Here is a 19,819-nt window from a genome sequence, read left to right as displayed (position 1 = left end):
GAGCTGAGAAATCCAAGGCTGCAGAGCCCGTTGTTCCCCTAGCAAGTCTGTTTGGGATGAATACTTGGAGATACAGTCATTTTCCTGAGCATTTTCCTGCTTAATGCTTGTTAGTGCTAATGAAAATCATACAGCCCGAGTTGTGCTCCAGCCAGTAATTCCTCTAAGTGCTGCCATCTTCACTGTCATCTCATGGAAGATGCAGGAGCAGAGCCTGAAGTACTGAACTTTAAATTGGTGCCAGCTTTAAACAAAGCAAAGCCACTGCAGAGGATGCAGAGGGGTTTATTGGGTTGTCCTTGAATTTTATCCAGGTGGATAGGACAGGCCACAGGCACCTGTCTTTATAATGGTCCTAATAAAAGTGCAGAATTCTCCACCAGATTCCTGAAAAAAATCTGGGGTGCCTGCAGGGGGAGAGCTCTCATCCTGCCATGTGCCCATGGGGTCCATGTCCCACCAGCCCCTATGTGGATGGTGACACACCATCCCTGGTCTCTGCAGGGGACAGTAAAGCTGGTGGAATCACCCCCTTAAAATTATGACTCAAACCTTCACCCTTTCTTATCTGCCACGGGCAAGAAGCTAGGTTAAGGATTTGTTGGTCAGGAGTGTCCAGACCACAAAGATCACACATTTCCTCTGTGATCTCAGTGAGTCTATTCACCTCTCGGCCTTAGCTTCCTTACTTTTAAAGTCTAGGCAATAACAGCCTCTTAGAGGAAGGAAGTGTGAGGATTTGTATGTTAATATTTGTAAGGCACTCCAGGGATAAGTTGAGGAGCTCCATAAAAATGTCTAGCAGCGATGAATGATGGTTTTTCTGGGCGTATCTTGAATCCAGCCCAGGCTGCTATTGTTCCCAGATCACCTGTGGGTACCAAGCATGGGGAACACATTCCTCAGCTGCATAAAGATGGAGAAAATGGGAGGCAAAAGGAAAACCTCACATTGCTCCAGTGGGTAAAGCCTTCACTCACAACTCTGTATATCAAATCTGCACTAAAATCTGGATTAATTCCCAAAGATTTTTTCCATTTTTGGACTATTTCTTCAGTGTTTCCTTCGGTGACCACGCTGGTAGCTGGTTGGATCTGATGTTTTCCCTCACTTGCTCCGTGATAAGCGATCTCTGAAGTGTTGTGGCTCTCCTGACAGGTCTCAGCCACAGATCTCATTTCATACAGGCCTGGGGCTGAGATTCCTCCCTTGCGCTGGTTGCTCCATTGGAAACACGGACTGAACAGCAAAGGTGTTGAGGGAGAGAAACCTGAAGTTCCCATTCACATAGCTTGGAAGCGAATTTATTCCAAAACATGCTATTTTAGGCCTTATTTCTGCACTCAAAGAATAAGGCCCCTGTGAAAAAAGAAAAAGCTTTCACGGAAAAGTGGCTGCGTGCTGGTGGGCAGCAGAAGGTGATCCATGACTTTACTCATGAACAGGGTGGTGTTCAGGAAGCTAAGTCTGAAAGTGTTTTCCATTCTAGGAAAGCACTAGAAAATCCTGGCTCTTGTAATATGACATTACTTCACTTGCTTTGCTGGGGTGATCTATGGCTTTGCAAAGCCCTACAGCCTTGCCTGCGGATGCAGCCACAAGGACAGGGTTGGGAGGAACTTCTCTGCTTGTCCTTCTGGATGAGTTGCCTTTTCATGCACTGATTAAATATGTAGCACTGTGGAAAGCCTGATTTTCTGCATGGCAGCCTCGAAGTCTTAGGCCCAGGGAATAAAAAGATCATTTACCAATGACACCTCTTTTACCCTGGTGGAGGGATCAGCTCTTGGGCGTGATCATGGGGTTCAGGAGAAGCTGCAAAAGTGCAGCAGGGCCAAAAGCAAAGCATGCAACCTTGGGATTTTATCCATCTGCAATGAGAAACCCTGCTTGAGCAGCAAGGAATGGAGAAGCTGTCGCTGCAGATGGCTTGCACAGGCACCTTTGCACTCCCTGCCTCCCTGATGGGCACTGGGATGCCAACAACCACAGTCATCTGTTCCTTTGCTGCCAGAGTGGCTTGAAACTGGTGTGAGAGCTCAGCCCTGGCGTGGTGACAGGGGCAGCAAAGCGACGGTGACACCATCCTCGAAAGAGAGAGCTGCTGAGGACATGGGAATTGCTATAAATAACTCAGTGTTCGCTTGTGAGCTGTGCAGTCTCCACGCAGATGGGCAGAAATTTGCCTCAGGCCGGCGTCCTGAGACTCAGGGTTGTTCAGGCTTACCTGCTACAGAGCCAGGAGGCAGAGGAGAGCAGAACTAGGCTGTTGATTTTTAACAGAATGTTGATTTTTAAGGCTTGTGAAAGGTGGCTGTCAGGCCCTCCGTGTACATATTTGCATGATGCAGAGGCAAACACCAAACTAGCTGCAGCCCAAGGCAGCCCAATCAGGAGTCCTGGAGGGTACAAGACAAGGTCTTCCTGCACTTCGAGGAGACAGCTTGTGGAAACAGATCTGCCCTGACAGAGGCTGGTTTCTGTAGCTGGGAAAAGAGTGTGAATCCCAAAGCAGAGGGCCCTCCATGAAGCACAGCTTGCTGCCAAGGATCCCTCCTCCCTCCCCCTCTCCCTCCTCCGAGTCACTGACACTGGAAATGGTCCTGCTGATTAGACAGTGTCTGAGCTGCCGAGCCCGAAGCTGGAACATGGAGTACTGTTCTGATGCCCACGTTTTCAGAAGGAAGTTGAAAAATTGAGGAAGGTGCCAAAAACAGCCACAAAAATGATACAAGGGCTGAAGGAAATGGCTTATGCGGGACTTGCACAGCTCGAGCTGTTCGGTTTATCAGGAAGAAGATGGAGAGGACATTGTAGCTCATAAGTACCTTCTCTTGAACGAAACCAAAACAAAATCAGGTATTTAAGCATGTCTTTAATCTATCAGAGAAGCCACAGCAAGAAGTGGTGCTGGAGTGCAAGGCCAGTCAAACTCCAGCCAGGGAAAAGGATTTGTGTATTCCCCTTAACTGTGAAGGTTAAAACCATTCTGGGGAGGGGACTGTGCTCCATCTCCTGGGATCCAGGCAGAGCATTTTCTGATCATGCCACCAGTTCCTGGGTGCTGGACCTCAGACAGATGGGGTCTGCTGGATCCTGGAGCTTGGAGGAGAGAATACAATGATCCCTTCTGGCTTGAGGCTTTCTCATCATTCCCAGCAAGGCAGGAAGAAGGAGACCAGCTGTTCAGTGGCCACAGCCCACATCACAGATTTACCACTCAAAGCAGGCTTGTATCCTCTGACCAAAAATACCAGCCCAAGGCCTGATCAGCAGCTACAGACCCTGATGTTCAAAGGGCTGGTTCCCAAATGTGGTGGGATGTGACACTGTGTGTTTTTCTCCTTTGTGCGATGAGAGACTGCCAATAGCAGATGAGTCTTGGTCATACCGTGGGCAACCTAGGGTCAGACAGGCCCTTGACCCACCTGTGACAACTTTCTCTGGTGGAACTTCCAAGCTGGTGCCCCCACAAGAGGCTGTGCATGGAGAGCCATTTGCTTTTGCTCCGCGGCCAAAGCTGGGTTGAAAATAACTCTGGGCTTTGTGCGATGCAAACTCAGCAGCAGCCCCCAGAAATAGGCAGGACCCAGTGGCGTGGTTGCACATACCTCTGTGGGGCAGGGCTGGCCTAAAATAAGGGCTGACCAGCACAAGAAAATGACCTACTGGAAATAGCCTGGCCCTGCTCTGCGCAGGCCCCATTTCCACCTGTGTAACGAGGTGTAAAACATTCCCCAGTCGAAACATTAACTTGTTTATATGCTGTCTCTGACTAGGTGTAAATACTTACTCAAGGCACGGACAAGGGAAAAAAAGAAAGAAAGAAAAAAGCTTTAAATGCTTTAACATTCAAGAAAAGTACTGTGTGTACCAGGAGTTTCAGCGATCACTTTGGGAGAGCCAAGCGCCTGAACAAGTTAGCCTTGGATCTGAACAACCTTGCAAACGGCTGTCTGAGAGTGAGCAAATACCATGTTATTAAAGACAAATGAAAGTAGCAATTCAACTGAAGAAGACAAAGAGTTTTGCTCATGTAGTTGCTTAATATTTTTTTCCTGTGAGTGCTTCTGCGATCAAAGCTGATAAGAGCAAAGCCTCCTTTCTATTCATCGGCCTCCGAACGATTGTTTACTGAAGGTCTGATGCAAATTGCATGTGTCACAGTCCCCACTGCTATCTGGAGCCCGTGATTCATTTCAGCCTGAAGATTATGGTGCAGTGTGAGGCTTGTTTGTTCAAGAAATGCTCCTGCTGTAACCTTCTCGGGGGGCTCCATTAAACACAGCACTTCCCACTTCGTCAAGAATGTGTCTCCTATTTCCAATAAACACAACAGCAAATTAGGTAGGGAGAGGGACCCAAGGAAAACAAACACACTTGGAACAGGGACTGGAATTCCTGTAGCCTTTGAACTTCAGGGGAGTTTTTGCAGCTGGGGAACACAGCAGCAGGCGAGGACCATCTCGAATCATTGGGCTGAGCACCTGTGAAAGCCAAGGCCAAGGTGCTGTGCCAGGACAAAGTTACTTCCCCCATGAGCCCAGATTGCTCTGGATGTAGCCAGAAGCCCATGAAGACTTGTGCAAATGTGTTCCATAGGGCTTTGGACCCCTCTGGGGTATGATATAAATTTTCTTTCACGAGATAATAAAGAAGCAACATTCTTCCTACTTTCCCTTCCTTGTGTTTTCTCCCTGAACCTACTGCCAAGGGAATTATTTCTGTCCAGCTGAGTCCTGAAGCCTTCCTCCATCAGCACAGATAGTGTCTGGCTGTCATTACACAGAGCCTTGCCCCTAAAGCACTTGCCCAGGTGTCAAAGAGGCCAAGTCTAGGCTGGTGTGGAACAGGGCACCCAAAGCCCCGTGTGTTCCCAGGAAAGCTGTGCAGTCCTGGTTCCCTGGCGGGCTGCCTGGGAAGCCAGATGTAGTGAGGTTGTTCAGCACAGACTGTGCTCTGTAGCTGTGGCCTTTGGAGAGTTCCCCAAGGCTGTTGTGTGGCTGTTCCCCTTCAAGGCTCCTCCTGCCTACCTGACTCCTGCATGGATTGGCATCACGGGACCACATCTTGCCGTGGGCTGCATGGGAGCTGCAGGAACGTGGGCTGCAGGGTTCACTGACACTGCTCCTCTGGTGGTGCTGCTCCTCCGAGTTGTGGATCTGGTGCTGAGCCCTCACTCCCATCAGCCCTGAATTTCCAGTTGAAGCAATCTCTGCATGGAGCCTGCTGTGCTCTGGCTCTTGAGATAGCTAATCTTGCCCGGGACTCCTCCTAGCAACAAATATGTTTGTGCCCAACGTGATAGTAAACACGAGAGGTGGAGTGAAAAGCATGCAGAGCCAAGAGAGCTGAAGGAAGGGGCTCCCTATCTTGAGCAGAGTAGCTGGCTTGGTTTCTCTTTTTTTAAGCTTGGGCTGATTTCATGAGGAGAACAAGGCATCAGATATTTCCCTTTCCTTGTCTAAGTGCATCAGATCTTTAAGTCTCCATCGGCTCTGCCAGAGGCAGCAGTGACTGCCATGGCCAAGTGGGGAGTGTGGTTCAGACAGCAAACACACAGAACTCTGCTCACCACTTTGCACACTGTCAGGATCCTGCACCTGTATTTAATCAATCCTAATTCTGCAGCTTTTTTGATGTGGAAGGGCCAGAAGCTGGAATCACTCCCTTTCTATGTACCCTAGTCTGAGTATACAGCAATATTTGTTATATATTTTACTTATTACATATATAGAGATGTGAGCAACTGAAGTGTAAAGCTGTGATTTATGTTTCCAGCACAGCTGGATCTGAAAGACAGAGTATGCAGCATATGCTGGCAAACCCAGGCTCCCAAAGTCCAGCCTCAGAGCTCTGTGCTCATGAAGTTGTGACAAATCCATCAAGATTAAAGAGGGTCAAGGTCAAATTTACACCCACTGGGTCCAATCAATAGCCAGCTAAGACCATTGATTTCATGGCTGTTCAGCAGAGTGGGATCTCAGAGTCTTGCACTCACTGCACCAAGTGACTCGGGTCTGGATCTTTATGGCAAAGCTGCTTTCCTTCAGTCTTCTTTAGGAATTGCACCCCAGGAAGCCCGGTGTCCCTGACCATGGCAGGAAGTTGGAACTCAGTGATCTTTAAGGTGCCTCCTAATCCAAACCATTCTGTGAAGAAATGTAAACCAGACTCCAGTAAGATGAACCCACAGGCTCTCTGGCCTTCACCCTGCTTCTTCCCTGCCTGACCTGCAATAATGACAGCAGCAGATCTCCATGAGGTTTTGTGGGCACCTGATCCTCTTCCACTGCTCACACCAGGCAGCCCAGATCTTTTTTCACAGCAGGGACACTCTTCAAGGTTTGGCTGAGTCAGTTCAACTCATGACATTGGAAAAAAACATATTCCTGTGTTTTTCCTGGCGAAGTTGGTGTTCTCCCTGAAGCCACTCACAGTGGAGTCCAGCAGCCACAAGGGAAGAGGGAGTACTCCCAGAGCTGGGAGTGAGGGAGAGGAAAGCAGGAGGGAATGGGAAGAGAAGCAGGACCTTTGTCTCTTCCCTGGGTCCCAGGTGATGGCACTTGCAAGTGATTTCTATCTGTGTTCAACATGGGAATACTCACTCCAAGCTACTTCAGCTCTTCAGGCTGCGTGGAGAAGAGTTGTTCTCTTGCCCCATTAATAAGAAGCTCCCTTTGGCTGCTGCCATGCTGGCACTGCTCCTTGGGGCCAGCTGGTCTTGTCCCAACACAGAGCTGGCCCTGGCACTGCCCCAGGTCTCAGCCATCAGATTTCCCATGGGAGAGGACAGATGTCCATTACTAACTCTGCTTCTGCCTGCCATGAACCACAGCACCACAGGTAGGTGCTGGGTGATGGTGAGGAAAGAAGGGCACAGCACCAAGCCTCCGACCAGCAAGGAAAACTCTCTAAGCAGCCCAGGCTGCCTCCCATTTCCAACTGGAAAATCTCTTCACTGTGCCTTCTCCTCTTTGATCATTAGACCTCAAGCTCCCATGACTTGCAGCTCAGACCCTCACAGTCACAATTCCCCCCACCCCACCCAAGTCCCTCCTCCTCTGGATGTTTTGTCATTAAAAATCTTTCTAACTTTTGGCTAATTGGCAGAGGTTATGTGCATGCTTCAGAAAAGGAGTAAATCATTATAACCTCATGCCTCTGTAGTCAATTATAGATTGTTTTCCCAGCTCAGCTGATTTGGCAGGCGGCGGCATTGCAGTGAAAAATGGAAGCCTTGAGCCAGCGTGCCTGACGTCTTTGCTCGAGAGCAGCTCAAACCAGAACCCTGCACCTCAGCCCACACCCCAGCCCACACCCAAACATGAGTTTGGATGTCAGCCTGTCCCAGGACTGTGCAGATTGGGCAAGTCTCTTATTCATTCATTTGTTCCCTTCTGCCCAGGTCAGAGATGCAGCTCCTCCGATACCACCAGGCTGATTGCAGCATGTGGGCTCAGGCCCTTCAGACCGTGTCTGCAGGAGGGGATGCTCAGGTGCATCCTCACCACTGCTTTGCTCCAATTCCTCTCCTTGGCCCTTGGTTTCCCTTCCCTGGCACAGAGGGGAGATTCCCTCCCACCTGGACGCCACATCGACCTTTGTGTCCGAGAAGAAACGTTTGAGGAATGTCTGGGATTCGTGTTCACAAAGGCTCTTGTTATCTCGCATACTTCAAGAATTATTTTACCAGAGCACTGAAATTTCTTGCCTGGACACCTCCAGTGACTGTGCAGGGGCACAAAACCCAGAGAAGCAACAATGGACTGAAGTGTCTGAGTGTCCCTTTGGCCACTGTCACTAAACAGAAGCTGAGCTATTTCTTTTCTCTTTAGAAACTTGAGAAAAACAAGGTATTTGTCCAAAAGGCAGGACTCTGGAGCATGTGCCAGGACATCACCAGGCAGCGTCCAAGCGCTCTGTTTATCAGCCCATCACCTGCCAGGGCAGTGCTGATTGTGCAGCCGGTCAGGGAGTGACAGAGGGAAGCACTTTGGGAGGCTGCTCAAACCCAGGGCAGCCAGACAGCGCCTTCCTGACCATCTGCTGTGGAGTTGAGCGTGATGCAGCACAGAACTGCAGCTGCCCCTGTGGTGGGTTGGGATAAACCAGGATTTCCAGCCTGTTTTTGCTCCATGATGGCTTTCACAAGTCAGTTTTTGCTTTCACAAGTCAGTTTTTGCTTTCACATCACATCCTGAGCATTGTCTGCGCTGGCAAACCACCCGCCTTGCATTTCCCCCTCACACCCTCATGGAAAGGACTGGATCACATTTTGGGGCTTCCTGGCACACGTCATCAAGGCAGTGCTGGATCACCAGGTTGTCTTGGTGCCACAGAAGAAGTTTTTGGGTGAGCTGGACCTGAGGCTGCGTGGTGAAACCGGAAGAACAGAATTCACAGCAGGTCTCAGAGGTTCCTGCGACTGAGATCTTCCAGCTAAGATGGACAAGCTGGAAAATGGCTCCTAAGCCAGGATCTCCTGCTGCTTTTGCTGATCTCATAAATGAAAAACATGAATTTTCTTCTTAGCTGTGAAAAAGGGTTATGTCCTTCACCCTACTTGAGGCTCAAGACTTCCATTGACATGGAAGACCCAAGGACTCCAGCCATTTGGCAGAGCGCTAAATGTGCCTCTAGCCCGTGGAAAAGGACCAAACCCAGGCCTCTGAGGCTGTTTGGGAGCAGCCACTTGCTCCATAGTAGGAGTAAAGAATTAAGTAGTTTGGTCCACTTGGCTTATCCAACAGAAAATTCAAAGGTATTGAATATCTTAATATTGATCTGCCTGCCAGTATCTGTGCAGGGAACAGATTTTGGAGGACGGGTAGCCCTTTCTGGGCAGTGACCAGAGGGTGAGAGGCAGAGCCAGAAAAATTGGAAGTAGAAATGAAATACAGTTTTTAACAGCATGAGTGATTAACCGGTGAAAGTGTTTCCTTACAACTGCACACAAAGCCTTTAAATCACGTCTGGATGTTTTTCTGGCTGATAGACTGTAACTCAGCCAGAGGTGATGAGCCTTTTGAAGCATTCCCAGATAAAAGGCCTGAGCAGGAAGAGGTGATGGGATGCAAAGAGCAGCTCCATCTGCTGTTCCTGGTCCCAAACATGGAGAAGAGCAGACCACTCTGGGTTGCTTCCACAGTCAATGAGCCCAGCAGGGATTTTTTCTCCTAAATCTATCACTCAGTTTAGGGTGGAAAAACCTCATCCTACAAGTGTCTAATCATAAAGTGACTCTGGGGCCCGTGGATCCGAGGCACATGGCAGCCTTGGGTACCTGATGTTAAGGGAGGTGCATCCTGTCTGTGCCAGGAGCACATGGCTCTGCCACGAGGTGGGTTTTGTCCTCTCCTCCCCCTCAATTCCATCCTTTCTCTGAGGTTTTCAATCCCCCCTTCTGAAGGGCTTTGAAGAAAGTCTTCCTTTGCAAAGGCACTCAGCGAGGCCCTGAGCTCAGTTTGGGATCTTTCCTGTGGGACAACAATGTCCTAATAATATCCTCGGCACAAAGCACAGGGACACTTCAGGAGGAAAGGAACACGAGGTTCTGCTCTCTCTTATTCAAACACTTCTAAATTGCAGTGCCAGTTTTTTTACTAAACCTTTTTTTAGGGGGAAAAAGGAAATACAGCTATCCAGAAACGCCATGCAGATTTGCGTCAGCTTTTGTCAAATTGTCTAAAATAACAATAATTAATAAAAAAAAAAGAGTCTGTAGGAATTATGTTCAGCAAAACCTGATGTTTGCCTTTCAGGATTATAAAATCTAGAAAAAATATTTAACTTAAAATTAGTTTCTTGGTTTTAGTGTTTTCCTAATTCTAGCTTTTACAAGTGTTTGAAACCTTTCAAAGTCAAAAGAACTTCCTTAGTTCCCAGCTGAAAGAAATGCTTTCTTCAGCAAGACTTTTTCCTTATTAATTGATTGATTCTCTTCAAATATTTCTGAGAATTGCATTTCTGGTCAGCTTAAATCTGAACTTTCAGTGAACTATACCAGTCACTGAGCTGCTTTATCAGCTTAATTAGTTAACGAAGTGCTTGTTATCAGTACCACAGGTTTCTTTGACCCAAATTCCTCACACCTAGAAATGTAAATAACTCCCCCCCCAAAAAATAATTCCTGAAAAAATCACATCGACTGATTCACTTTAAACACACCTAATGGGTTATGTTTCTTGGCCAGTTAATATTGATTTATTTCAGGCAGTAATTAACCACTCTGTGAGTAAGGGATGTTTTATTTTTTGTCTGTGACAATATGTAGTTGTAAAGAGGGATCGATACTGATCCAGCCAAACCCCACTGCACTGAGAAATTGCTGCTGTTTGCATTTATTATTTATACTGTTTCAGAGGTATCTAAGTGCATTGTGTGCCAGTGCATTGTTGATTTAAAAGTGATAAAACACCTAGTTAATTTATGGATTTCGGTGAACTTCCTCTCCCTGCAGAGCATGTGTGCACTTACCCCAGTGGTGACCACAGCCTGACCATCCTCCTGCCCCTGGTGGGGCCTGACCTGGTCTGATGTCCAGCAAGAACTCTGCTGGGCTGGACTCAATGTTCTCAGAGGCCTTTTCCAACCTTGATGATTTTGTGATTCTACGAATCCAAACCACTCCATTTTCCCCACCTTGGCACCTCCCACCAGCCTGCTCTGCAACTGGAGCACCCAAAAATCAGCTTTTGGGGCAGTTGGGAGGCTTGGACCTGATGTGGCTGTAGTTTTTCTGTCCTGGTACCGCTATATCTGGGTGACACTGGAGTGACAGAGCTCTGCTCACCCCTGCACCTCAGTAAAACCAAGCAGGCAAGCACCATATATCCTTAAATAACCCCTAGGACCTAGAGGGCAAGAGCCATGCATCCTACAGGAGCCTGTATAACCCAGCAGGAGAGCACCATAAATCCTAAAAAAAGCCCATATAAGCTATGAGGAAAGCACCATGTAACCTAAAAAGAGCCCTTCTGATGACTCGAGACACACACCACTTTTTCACTCCCTTTTCTATGTCCAGGAGTTTTCTGCAGAGCACAGATTGCAGCAACTGCTGCTGTCGGGGAGCTTCTCCCTCCTAAGGACATCTCCAAAGTAACTCCATGCTACCTTCAGTGATAAAATTCTCATATTTTTTTTTCCTTTTCTTTAAATACAGCAGCTGGATGTTCTAATCAGATGGCATCAGGTGATTTAAGGTTGCATTTTTTTTTTTAAACCCCCTCACATTATTTATTTATAGTGTTTTTGCTAGGAAAAGATTTTGCCTGAGGGTTGATATAATAGCCTGCACAGTGTCTCACATGCAGGCAAACACAATAAGCAGGCAGACACAAGAGTAAACTCTTGCCACATATTTTCCTCCTCATATTTTAGTGTTGTGGGATTAGAGTGTTTATGTTAGATTTGTTCTCTGTTATTTTCTTCTCTGTGTAGGGTGATTGGAGAGCTGAAGTGAGGCTCAAGCACAAAATATATCCTTTAAAACTTACCTTCCACCCATGGCCTCATGCAGTGCCTGCTCAAAATCCCCAGCTCCTGGAGCCTGGTGATTATTTATCAGTTTCAGAACTTTTTTTCCTTCTTAAAAAAAAAAAGAAAAAAAAAGGTTTCCCTCATGACTGGAGAAAGCTGCTTGAAAGAAACTCATCTGTGAAAACAACTAACACGCATGGTCTTTAAAACCCTGTGGTTCTTTTCCAAATCCAGTCTCATGATTTTTCCATGTTGGCTGCGGAGAGGGAGGTCTGCCTCGTGATCCTTGGTTCTCGTTAGTGGCACTGTCACGATTGTCACGTGTGGGAATGTGCAGCTCCAACACAAAACACCACTGCAGCATCCCTTGTCTTCCTCCCCAGGGCTGGGATGAGCCAGGAATCCCCACGGGACTCTTGGCACTTCCAGGGGGATCCACGGCATGGGGCAGTCACCTATGGAAGTCAAGCCATGGCTCAACAGAAGTTTGAGTTAAACTATGGATTTTTGGCACTTGGGAAATTGTGTGTATTCAATATGTTTAATTAACACTCCTCTATTCATCTGGGATAATTATATCAATATCAGAGTTAATTACAAGTAATATTTATAGTGTCACACTAAGCTATGGATGCTTTTAGAAATACAACGAGGTAATTCTTAATTTACCAGAAATGCAGAAGGGAAAAACAGAAACATGACAAGTGATCTAATACTTATGAACAAAATGTGTCTAAAAATATGTCCAGAAACTGGAATTGTTGTATGGAGGAAATATCAACATAATGACATTTTTCTTAAAAATATCAGAAAAGCCTCAGAATAGCAGAACATTTTGCAAGTAAATGTGGGAGGCCTGAAGTGAGACATTCCAGAGCTTGGGGGTTTGCCTCAGTTTACAGAGGTGGGGAGTGAACAGAAAAGGTGAAGGAGGGAGCAGTGAAAAGCCGTATAAAATTCCTCAAGCAAAGGAAATGTTTCTAAGTGCCTCAAGCTGCATTGAGGCAAGAGAAAATTTTCTCATGGATGAGTTCTGCTAAAACTTCCAAGCCCTTGCAGGTGACTTGGATCCCAACAAAATCTCCCCATCCTATGGAAAATTTTGTTTTTTCAGACACCATCCAGCTTCATCCACAGCGTGCAAGTCTCTCCTGTAATGGTTACACGGTGCCCTTGGCCAAACTGCTCTTCGTGTGCCCCCTTGGGCTGCCTTCCCCCCAATGCCACGGCAGTGCCACCACCCTCCTCTCCATCTACCAACCTTGAGAGCTGCTGGCTGGGCTTCCCAGTGCAGGAAAACCCTGGTTTGTCCCTGGAGAGCAAAGGAGAACTCAGGGGATGCAGCACCCAAGGCTTGCAGTCTGCGAGCAAAAGGCCAAACCCTTCCCCGCGGAGAGATTTCATGGAGCAAAAATTTTAGTGGAAAAAGTTTAGGAAATAAGAGCTTTGAAGTCAGTGGGAGTGATTTACACCATCATGTGGCCTTATTTGTAATCCAAATAGCATGAAATATAGGTATCTGGAGTGGCTTGGTTGCTTTTTTTAAAGGCAGATCAACTGTTCTTACTGGAAAAAGTGAACAAAGGTTCAGGGGCACAAGGACATCTTCAGCCTTCAAAGTCTGAAACATTTCTTTAATTTCTTCAGCTGTTTCAGATAAATAATTCCAATGTTTGAGACATTCAACTACCCAACATTTAAATAATATTTCAGTTATAAAACAAACGATGTACAGTATATATTCTATTCCTGTAGAATTTAAGTATAAACCCAAAATATTATTTATATTTATATTATCAGAAAACAAACATTCCTTATTAAAAAAAAAAATGCACACACCCACACGGATCCCTAGGTACAAGTTCTCCATGTTTTTCCTTCTGGATCAAAGAGATTTGAAAACTTCAGAGTCCAACCTTGGGGGTGACCATCACCGACCTCCTTTGAAGCTCTTGAAGACTCAGGACACCTGAATTCCTGCAGGAAAAGTCTCTGAAAGTTTCTGGACCTCAGTTACAGAGGGAAAATGGAATGACTTAGGAGTACTCAGCCACTGGGTCCAAGTCACTTTGAACTTTGTTGAAACGAAGAAAAAAGGAACGAAATAAAATCTGGGGTGTTGTTTTTATTGTTAACTCCTGTCTTCGAAATGCTGTGGCAATAACAAAGGCATCCTCCAGCACACAAAAGAGAAGAAGTAAAGGTTAAAGCTGGGTGGAACTTTATCTTTTTTTTTTTTTTTTTAAAACTTTAATTGCCAGTTGTGATGGCAGGGGAGAAAAATATGTAAAAAGCAAGAATAGCTAAAAATAGGTCAGATAAAAGGCAGCGTATCTAGCCATAAATTATTTTTTTTTTTTTTTTTAAAAACTTTAATTGCCAGTTGTGATGGCAGGGGAAAAAAATATGTAAAAAGCAAGAATAGCTAAAAATAGGTCAGATAAAAGGCAGCGTATCTAGCCATAAATTATCCAGAGCCCAATAAAAGCTCAGTGAATGAGACAGTGGAATGTGTGGGGGCATGAAGACATAATGATATTAAATTAGAGCTTGCCTTCCCAACTGAAGAGGGCTGTGAATTACTCTCATTTAAGAGCCTTGCAGTAATCGATAGCGGCTTTCACTGCCTGTGGACAAAATCTCATAAATCCCCTTGTGTTTTGAGTGGCTGTGCAGGAGGAACAGACCATGGATGCTTCAGGAAAGGCAGGTGGAGGGGGTCCCCAGGCTGCTGTGATCCCAGCAGTGCCCGGACTCTCCATTCCAGCTCGGATTTGCTCCTCCTTCCCACCCCCTGCTCCCAGAGGGTGCTAAACGCTGCATGTGCTAATTGCTGTGCCATCGCACTTAAGAGGTAAAACACTGCCAAGCTGGGCTCCCTTTGGAGGAATTAAATCTCCTTGAAATCCTCTGCCCACACCGTGTGCTCCCTCCGGCTGGAAAACGTCCCTGTAGCGTAACATCGAGTCCGAGTCTTCTCCTGGCATTTAGACCAGTGCAATCCTAACATGTAGGTACAACGCAGCTTTCCTACACGTAATTTGGTGATCTTCCAGTGAGTGGCCAAAGAATCCAAATTATTTGTGTCTGCATCCACCTGAATTTACCAGAGCACCTTCTGATGAGTCCCACCCCTTTCCCCACAGGTACCGTTTGTACACGGGTATGACTTCCATGCTTAGAAATTTCCCAAACTTGCCAAGAACTGCTGGTGTCTTGATTTTTGGGGTGGGGTACAGCAGTGTGAGAGATGTCTATGGGCACACACGGCCTGCAGAACCCATCATCCCATAGCCAAGGCTTATTACAGGCCACAAAACTCTCTCTAACCCCCTCTTAACAAAATGAGGACCAAAAATAAAAGTAAAATGTACCACAGGAAGAGAGGAAGACACACAAGGGGAATGTCCCATGTCCTGAGTCATAGAATCATTGGATCACTGAGGTTGGAAAAGGCATCCAAGATCATCAAGTCCAAGCATTAGTCCAGCACCATCCTGTTCACCACAAAACCCCGTCCCCAAGTGCCACATCCACACGGCTTTTGAACACTTCCAGGGATGGTGATTCCACCACTTCCCTGGGCAGCCTGTTCCAAGGCCTGATCACCCGTTCAGTGGAGAAATTTTCCTTGTATCTAATCCAAACCTCCCCTGGCACAACTTGAGCTCCAGAGAGACTCATTAAAGGCCTCCCAGAGGGAGCTGCAGAATGAGCCATGCCTCCTACTATGGAAAAAGGTGACAAATGCCAGCAATCCCAGTAAAGCCCCAGGATGAGCCAAGCTTCACTGCCTTCCTGGGATATTTGCACTGCCTCTTGTGTGTTAATAATTAACAGGGATCTGCTTCCAGGGCCATTACCTTGGGCATGTGCTCATCTTCCTGGTGGGTTTAGGAAACAAGCCCTCAGCACAGATGGACACGATCCTCGAAGGCACAGATGGACATGATCCTCAGAGGAGATGAGTAAGGAGAGGGCTCAGCTTGGCCATGAGAAGGAAAACAAACACTTGCTTTTGGCAATGGCAGCGGGCAAAGGCGTTATCAGGAGTGTTATCAGGATCTCGGGAAGGAAATTACCCTGCCGTGCCCAGCATCCCTTGTCCACCAGGGGTTTTCTCAGCCCTCAGTGTGAGAAAGCAGAGGCCCACGGTTATCTGCATTCCTCTCATTCCACCAACAAAGTCTTCCTGCGGTTCATTTCCTCCAGAAAGGTATTAAGGAATATTAAGGGGATAGGAATCTGCTCATTAAGGACACGTCCGGCAGATCCCTCGCTCACAGAGGAAAGACTGCAGGGCTTAATTTACCCAATTGTTGATGATTGATTAGCAAGGCCATTTTAAAATGCTTTTGATCCCCAAGTCCCCTCATTACAAGCGTGGCTGGGGCTGAAGCCTTGGACTATTCCCAAGTAATCTGGGAAGCTGAGGGAGCTTTGAACAAGTTTTTATTAATATTCCAATCGATAAGCACAAAGGGGCTGATGGGAGAAAGGGGTTTTTTCCGGATTGCATCCACCTTGCCAGGTTTTCCACAGGCTTGGACGGCTCCACTGCGCTGCTGCTGCTTCCCACAGCTGCACTCTGGGTGTGCAACAGGCCCTGTGCACGTGTGCCTGGCCATGGGGGCCTGTGCAGCTGCAGCAGTTGTGCAAACACACTTTGGATCTGCCGAGGCTGTCACGGCTGCTCGGGCGTTGGGAATGTGTCTGGAGTGCTGGGCTGCAAGGGAAGCACACACGTGGCAAGGCAAGCAGGGCTCTGGGATACACAGAGGCCTCCAGGTCATGCTGGTTTTAAATGAGGCTTTTCATCTGACGTGCTCAAATTTTATGCCTCTCACAGTGAGAAGGTGGAGAAGTTCAGAAACTGCTGACCAGCCCAAGGAGAGCCTGTTCTCAAAGAGAAATGTCTTTTCTCCAGCCTGAGTCCCCAATCAGGCAACGAGCACTTCAGTGAGAGGAGAGTGGAGAACAGGTGGAGAGATGTCAGGACAGGTCCTGCCACAGGAGGCAGAGAAAAGGCCAGGAGCTTGGCATGGAAGATTAAAAAAAGACAAACCCCACATAAAGCTGCCCCTGGCATGTGCCTTGTGCCTCAGGCCATCCCTAGTCTGATCCCAGACCTGCCTCTGAGTTTGTATCCAGACAACCTCCAGATCTGACTCCAAAATTATGCATTTGAAGGCTGGTTGGAGTCTGGTCTACTCAGGAGACACACGTGGTGCCAGTTTGGACTTGGGTCTCCAGAGACTTGTTTGGCTGCAAAGTGATCTCAGGTAACTCCTCAGACACTGATGACCACGTGAGACATGCTGAGATCTGCTGATGAGAAGCCTTTTGTAGAGAGCAGGCATTCAAATCGTTATTAATCAAGGCCTCACATCTTCCCATCTGCTTCTGGTTGTCAGCCTGGCTTCCAGATGGCAGTGAGCTGTTCACTCCCACCCACAGCAGCCCTCTGGGCTCCCGTGCCCACCACTGTGAGCGTGGAGTGGATCCCCCCAAGCTGTGTGTGCAGCTCTGCCCTGTTCATTCACACAGATAACAGTGGGGATGGTTCAGAAATCAGAGACTGCATCCCACTCACCTCTCCTTAGATGGCTCCAGCACCAATGTCTGTCTCTGAACTCATTGTCCCAGGTCCCTCCTTCAGTCAGGCACTGAAACTGAACTAAACTGAACTGAACCAGGCATTTTAAGATGTAATTCATCTGCTCTGGTTTAGATGCCAACTCCAGGATGAATTGTGTGCAAGTCTCCATTGCCCAGACTGGTTAGACAGATCTGAACTGTAAAAAAAATAAGAATGTTCAGGTTGAAAAGCTTAGAGGTAGACATCTGCAAAGCAGATAAACCAAATGAGATGCTTCCTAGCACAGGCACGTGGAAATGTCCCTGCAGATGGAGATTGGCAAGGTCTGCTTTGGACCAGAGGACCTTTCTCAGCAGAGATTCCCATGAAGAATGTGAACAACAAGCCCCACACTTCCCTGGGTACAGTCACCTGCAGATTGAGGAACAACTACAGGTGAAGCCCCATGATTGCAATGCAGCAACCAAATTACCTGAATTTAGGTCCTTGCATGTGGCGAGGACTTAGGCAAAGCCATGATACTCCTCAGAAGGAGATCACTGCCCTGCTCTTGGTGGCTCCTCTCAGCCTGAGGAAGGCAATACCTGCCCTGTGCCACAGCAAAGGTGTGAGCTGTGCTCCTGGCTGTGGCCACAGCGGTTACTTGCTCTTTCCTGGTGGCCTGTCCGTGAGCATCTCCCTCCTGAAATGACCTGTTGGCAGCCAAGACAAAGAAACACTGAAGTGGTCATGTCTGGCAGGGATGTGGTGGCCCCAGAGGAGATTTCAGACCTGCCACGTGAGACCTGAATTTGTTGTCATGCTTGTTTTTTGAAGCTTGTCAAAGTTTTAGCAGCAGACATTAACGCTACCATGACTTTTAATGCTGGCATAATTTTAAAGGACTCAGTGTTTAAGACCTGAATCCCAATATGCACAGTAAGGACACTAAAGCTCAAATATCAAGGTACCAATCATGTTCTTGTAGCTATAGTGACTAAAGTCACTGTAAAAACATACAGTAGTCTGTACGAGCAGAAAATGGGAAGCAGAAGAAATGCATTTCTGAAAATTGTCAGCAAGTTCATTTTGCTCAGAAAGAAGTGCAGTTAAACAGAACAAGGAAAGGGCAGCACATTCAATCCTCAGGTCAATTTTCCTTCAGACTCCATCAAGTGTTGCATGTTCCTGGTGAATGTGGCATTTTAGATACCATTGACCAGACACAAAAGAAAACACACCTCCAGCTCTCCTTGGTAGACTCATGAAGTTTCTTGCTTTTCTTCCATTTCCCTGGGGTCAGGCAATTACCAGGCCCTTCAAGGTTTCATTTCTTGGGGGAAAGTATGTTTTAGGTTCCTGTGGCAATGAAGAAAAGGGTCAGCACTGAAGATTCAGAAGGACCATTTTTGATCAGTGTGAACACCCAGCTTTCCTGAGGGTGGATGGGAGGGGAGCCATCATTTTAAATGGTGGAGTTGGGTCAGCACTGCTCAAATCAGCATCCTGTCCCCCCATCACTCAGCAGGTTTATACAGGCAGCTGACTTAAAGGGAAGAAAAGGTTACGTTTGAGCTGGGAACACACAGATAAAGGCAGACCTGAGGAAGACAGCCACTTTCTCCTTGCCTGTGACAGCCCCATAGTGAGTTGTGAGGGCAAACACACCACATGCTGTCAGGTGCTCTGGAAAGCACTCTGAGCAAGATGAGCTGATTGACTATCAACAGGCTGACTGTTCTCTCTGACCTGCTTTTCAACGTGATCTCTCACCAAAACACTATTTTATCTTCCTTTCAGCTAAAGCTGATTCTGTCCTTCCTCCTGTGAAGTTCAGCTCTCAGTCCCAGCTGGATGTCCTGAGCACTCATTTTAGGTGATTAAGAGACAAGTTATGCTGCAACGTTTCTCCATGGCACAGACACATGGGATGCACTTATCCAGCTGGTCAGCAAGTGAAACTCCCAGCCTGCTTTTATATATCAAGGTGATGTCTACAAGCTACATTAATTCTGGGACAAAATCTGCCCTGTGAGACTCATGGGCAATGCCCATTTTCAAAGCCCTCTCTGTTCTGGTGGGATTTAGCTCACCCTACACATCACTGCAAAATCCATCACTCACAGGTTGAATCCCAGGAGATCTCAGTTCACAATCAGTGCCAAAGGCAGGAAACCTCTGGCTGTGGTTTCTTCAGCATTTGGGTTAGGAAGGGAGTTGTAAGATGAATGTTACTCAAGAGAAAGATCCCATTATCCTGTGCTGGCTGCAAACTTCTAAAGAGAATCTTCTCCTGACCCAAGGAACTCTCTGGAAAAAAGGAGGGCATATCAGCCAGAGTAACAAACAAGATGCAAGGCAGGACACAGCCTCTGGACTTTGATCCTGCAAAGTTCAGATCCTCTGCAGATCTTCCCACGTTTGCTCCTCTGAACCTGAAATCCTGTTCTGCCTGTGACCTTGGCAAGGAGCTGTGTCCAAATGTGCCTCAGTTCCCTCTCTGCAGGACCAGGGGCACTGGCACTTGTTTGTGCCCCTGGAGCTCTCCAAGTGCTTGCAAATTGTTCAGACGCCGAGTATGACCCAAACAAACTGAGCTGGGGGTTGTGTAAACTATCTATGCACATAAATCGGGACATTTAAGAGGGGAAGAGGAAGGTTTTGTTTGTGTATTTTATTATTACAGGGTATAAACAGGCAAATAAATAATTTACCATGTGACCCATGTTTTAAGGCAGCCCAAATCCATTACTCCTG

General features: G+C 47.1%; 1 long non-coding RNA gene across 1 annotated transcript; it reads right to left on the bottom strand.

The window, feature by feature from the left end:
• Positions 1-3,815: 3,815 nt before the first annotated feature.
• On the bottom strand, positions 3,816-12,952 carry LOC108449744. Its single transcript, XR_001866020.1, has 2 exons — positions 12,746-12,952; positions 3,816-11,939 (listed from the first exon to the last, which is right to left on the bottom strand). It is a non-coding gene; the product is annotated as an uncharacterized LOC108449744 (long non-coding RNA).
• Between the last annotated feature and the right edge of the window lie 6,867 nt (positions 12,953-19,819).

This window comes from Corvus brachyrhynchos, unplaced genomic scaffold (genome assembly GCF_000691975.1).
Source record: "Corvus brachyrhynchos isolate BGI_N302 unplaced genomic scaffold, ASM69197v1 scaffold18, whole genome shotgun sequence".
In the NCBI taxonomy this organism is placed as follows: domain Eukaryota; kingdom Metazoa; phylum Chordata; class Aves; order Passeriformes; family Corvidae; genus Corvus; species Corvus brachyrhynchos.
This window is presented reverse-complemented; position numbering and strand designations above follow the sequence as displayed.